We start from the raw sequence: 5267 nt of genomic DNA, 5'->3' as shown, positions 1-5267 counted from the left end.
CAGCGCTGCGCGCCGCCGAGTGTGGCTACGCGGCAACGATGTATGGCCGCCGAGTGTGGCTACGCGACAAGGACGTCTGGCCGGGGTCGAGTGTAGATGGGCAAAGGCGGGCGGTGTGGGGGGAGTGAAGAAAGCACTGGGGCATAGCTGGGCTGGGACAAGCTTGTGGCAGGCCTGGAGCTCTCCAGTGACAACCGGTGAGCAGTGGGCGGTGAGGCCGATGGGTCCTTAACGTGGCCGTTAACATCTTAAGTCTCTGCTTCCGTCGTGGGCTTTCAGCCCCCAGCACTCAAGGTCCGGTGCAATACACCGAATACTCCCGAAAAGGAGGAAAGTGCTGTGAGGCTGGTCCTGGGAGGTACCTGCACCGAGGGGGTGCTCAGGACATCTCTGGGGAACAAATGGCAAGCGCTCGGACACTCTTGAAGGGCAAACCTCCAGACACAGGAAGGACGGTGCTGGGTTTTTGGCTTTCTTTGAGGGACGGCAAGTGTTTGGGTAGTGTAGTTACTGGATTAAGAGCGGCCTAGAGACCAGCTTTGAGGCTCTGATGTGGTGAACTGCCGGTTCTCCACTCTCTGGGCTCTGTTCTCGTTTCCCGAAATTGCACTTGCTCTCCCCTTCGCTGGGTTTCCTGGTAGACTGGTAGACGTCCTTCACGTCTCAGCTTGAGTACTGTCCAGAGAACAATTCTCGGGTTTCCCCAGGTGAATTACATCCCCCCTCCCAGCCCTCTACTTACCCGTTTCTTGCATTTACCGTACTAGTACAGTGGGCTGTTCGTTTGCAACATATCGTCTATAAGGTGCCCAGCTCCTTGAACCTGGGAGGGCAGAGCTGCGGGGAACTGGATGAATCTTATCCAGTTCATCACTGCATTATTTCTGGCGCGCAGCACGTGTTTAACAAATAAATAGATTACAGACTTATGAAATAGAATCCCCAAAACTCAAGCGACCCATTGGATGTGATGGGGGGGAGAGAAGGAGAAATCTTGAGAAAGGTCCAGATTTTCTGGCCTAACGAGTTGGATAAGCAGTAGATCCTTTGGCCAGAATAAGGGCCATGAGAGGTTGGGGGAAGATGGACAGAGAGTGACCTATGTCTATAATGATAATATAGGGGTGAAGCCAGAACTGGAGCTGTGATTCTTCTTCAGGTTTTGGTTTATTAGGAATGAGCCTTTGATGGTGATGTTCCCCGTAAATGACAGGGGAAGCTCTAGGGCACAAGTAATGGCTGTGGCTAAACCACAACTGAATATTAGCTTCAGAAAAATTTTTTTCTTGGAGAATGGAGATTTCCTCTCTGGATTCTAACCTTGCAGGGCAAGACTTTAGATGCTTTCCTTTCTCTCCATTTCCACCCCTTCTTATGTCCTTGAGCCACACCTTCTCCCCTGTTCCCCCTAAACAGTCCCAGGAATGTAGAAGTTTCCAGGATCCTAAAAAAATCTACAAATCCCACCAATGACAGTCCCCTTTGCAGGCCTTCTCTAGATTAGGAACCGCTAAAGAGCCCTCCATCTTTAATGTGGGTGGAGCATCCTTTTCCCTCTTTTTTTTTATTTTTATTTTTTAATTTTTTAGCATTTATTCAGTTTTGAGAGACAGAGAATGAGTGGGGAAGGGGCAGAGAGAGAGGGAGACACAGAATCTGAAACAGGCTCCGAGCCATCAGCACAGAGCCTGATGTGGGGCTCGAACCCACAAACTGTGAGAGCATGACCTGAGCTGAAGTCAGATGCTTAACCGACTGAGCCACCCAGGCGCCCCCCCCCCTTTTCCCTCTTGAATGTAAAGAACCTGGTGGGCTCTGTGATCTAGTGCCATACTTGTCACTTCTAGTTTGTGACCTAAGACAAGTGATTAGTTTTTGTGAGATGCAGCTTTCTTACATTTAAAGGTTATAGTGGCTCCTACCTCATCGGGTTGTTTCAGGAATAAATCTCAGTGTACATGCGTTTGTGTAAAGACTAGCACATAATAGGTTTTGGGTAAATGCTTGCCATTAATAGTAGGCACTTTTTGGCAATTTCTCCTTGACCTAATTCATTCATTCAACGAATATATTTCTTTAAGTAATCTCTATGCCCGGGGTGGGGGCAGGGCTTGAACTCACAACCTTGAGATGGAGTCACAGGCCCTGCCTCCTGAGCCAGCCAGGAGGCCCCATTCAACAAATATCTCAAGTCAGGATCCAGTTCAGGTTACAGGTAGACCCAGTAGTTTCCTTGCACCATTATTATTCCCAAGTAGTTGTAATTACTAATTATGTTGATTAGAATTCTTAGCCCTTAGAATCCTTTATTCTTAGTGAAAACTGAGAAGTCAGCGACATGGGCTGTCTGTTACACTGGCATTCTGCGGATTGGGGGAAATTTATAAATACATTTCACAATTTCTAGAAGTACATTCTTTCTCATGGTAAAATTTTCACTGTGGCACAAAAGATATTTGCTAATAGATCCCAATATATTTAGTTTCTCTGTAAAAGAAAGCCAAAGTGGATAAACCCATGTTCAGTATTTAATGTTTTAGTATTTTTGTCATATTTGGAATGATTGAGGTAGTCAATGAATAGCCACCATTTAACTTGTCTCAGTACAACTAAGGTTTCAAGTTCTCAAGATTTTGTAAACTATATTTAAATAGACCTACCATAAGGCATGTTTATTGTTGAAAAGTATATTTATAAACTTTCAGTTACCTTTATTTAATTGTTCTTAACAATTATATTTAGATTACTTATGAAAATTTCATGAGATGTTAAGCAGCTAACCGTTCTTTTTTTTTTTTTTTTAAATGGGGCTTCATTCCCACTTCGTTCTCATTGAACTCACTGCCATGAGATCAAGACCTGAGATCAAGAGTTGGATGCCTAACTGACTGAGCCACCGAGGGGTCCCAAACTTAACCGTTCTTGCTGACATATTATGTAACAGAGATAGCATATTACCTTATTTGACTCTTAGTAAACCTAGGTAGAATTGAAGTATTCTATTTAATGCTGGTAATTCTCAGGACATGCCTGTTTTAATTAAACTGACAAACCTAAACTAGCTTTTATATTTTAATGTTTATTTATGTTGGTTGCTCAACCAGCTGAGCCACCCAGACACCCCAAAACTCACTATTTTAAAAGAATGGTTGTATCTAAATTGTGTTTCTGGCAGATAGACTGAGTTAAGGTTACCTGCTCAGAGGGTTAAAGCTTTTTACTAATATTTGTGGATTCATTCACCTAATTTCCAAATAGCTTCTTTTTGTTTTTCTGATAAGTATTATCTCCCTGAAATTGAAGATGGCTCTGGGTTCCTAGAGAAAACCAGGAAGTACATTTGCATCTCAAAGTCACAGAGAAAGAATGTTTCTCCAAGAAGGACCTTTGCTTTCTGAATCCAAATCTTTTACAATATCTGCAAGCCTTTGAGATGGATAGGGGAGGGCTTGGGATTGGTAGAAAGGATAGGTGGGCTTTGTGTTGTTTCCAGAGCTGCATTTTTGTTCTTGTAAAGACTGAGACTGTAAGACAAATACAGTTGTTTCTAATTCTTCAAAGAACTAGGTTGCAATCTGAATATGTAGCCACTTGACCCAGCCCTCCAACCCTGTGATCCTCCATTTGCTTCTTGGTATCAGGGAGAAGATCTGCAACAAATCAAAGGATTTCTTTACAACATTTTAGCAAATCCTCCCACAGTGCCTTTAAAATCTTTTCTTTCCCCCTCGGTACATAGTTTCATTTTAGCTTAGGGGAGAAGGCCTAAAAACCGTCTTATCCGGCTCTGAATATCAGATTCCAATTTGGCCATTTTGGCCAATTTATGACCGAAGAGCTGCTTAAAAAAATCCTTTTGAGTATCTCGTCAGGTTTCAGCTGGGACAAACAGTAAATATTTCTGGCCCTAATGAACAAACCCATGGAGCTGAGAGGGGTTCGCAAAGAGGTGCAAAAGATACTTCTTTCCCAAGATCCAGAGCCACTGGGGAAAATAACCAACAGAAATACCTGGACAGTTTTCCTGAGAATTGCAATTGCTGGGGTATTTTACCAGTTGGTGGGACCCCAGCTGCAAATGGAATGAGATTCATGTTACTGCCCGGCCTGATCTAGACACAATACCTGTCCTTGGGAGAGAAAGCATGAATAACATATATTTTCTGCCATTCTGAGTTTGGAAAGGAAGGGAAAACATGACATTTACTTTTTCTCGATCAGGCAACAGAGAGAGGTCTGGAAGAGTTGATTTCGGTATGAATTCTTACCCTTTGCCAGCTTCTGCCAGTTTTCCCAGGATGCTGTCTTTAGGCTCCCGAGTGAGTGGGGATGAGCCCCAGCAGGTCTTATCATGGTCACCAGAAACTGTAGAGGAGGGAAAAGAATTTTCTCCTTACCCTCCCCCGCTTTTTTAAGTTTGTTTGTTTATTTATTTATTTAGAGAGAGAGCCCGAGCAGGGGAGGGGCAGGGAGAGAGGGGGAGAGAGAACCCCAAGCAGGCTCCACCTTGTCAGCACAGAGCTCCAACACAGGGCTCGGACTCAGGAACCCTGAGGTGATGACCTGAGCAGAAATCAGTAGACCCTTAACCAACTGAGCCCCCCACCCCCGGCTCCCCTCTCTCCCCTTTACGGTGAGTGGCAAGACCCGTTTTTCTCTAGGGCATCTCATAAATTGATCATGTTATCTAAGCTGGTTAAANTCTGGAGCTCAGGCGAGAGAGTTTCTAGAGAAAAGGCCGAAGGAAAGCAAGGAAATGGTTGCTGGGCCATCGTTACAAGCATGGTTGGCTGTTTGTGATTGGTTGTTCATAGCGTTTCGATTTCATAACCTTGAGGCATTTAGAGGCTTAGACCTTGGTTTGCTTACTAGGCTGTCACACGGCGTTACAGCCACCTCAGTGTAGCGGCTCGTATGTTTAACAATACTCAGGAGCGGAAGTTTATAAGTTATTTTCTTTTCCAGTTTTTGCAGGGGATTAAGGATTAAGCTAGGCGTCAAAAGTCATCTAGCGAGTGACCGAGCTGCAGAGACCCCTTGTCTTCGCTATTGCAAGGTGTATCCGCGTGGTAGATGTAGTTCGTGGGTCACCCATGGCCTTGGCTGTTCCCTGCCCCATGGCTGCTGGCAGAGCCCCAAAGGCCAGGCAGGGGTGAAACTTGATGAGGCTAACGCAGTAGGGCTGGCTTCTAAGTATACTCGGAACAGCTGGGGAACTTTGAAAACCTACTGTTGCTGAGAATTGGAATTTTCTTTCCAAAGCCCCC

The sequence above is a fragment of the Crocuta crocuta genome, unplaced genomic scaffold (genome assembly GCF_008692635.1).
Source record: "Crocuta crocuta isolate KB4526 unplaced genomic scaffold, BGI_CrCroc_1.0 scaffold224, whole genome shotgun sequence".
Lineage (NCBI taxonomy): Eukaryota > Metazoa > Chordata > Mammalia > Carnivora > Hyaenidae > Crocuta > Crocuta crocuta.
Note: the sequence above shows the minus strand (reverse complement) of the source record.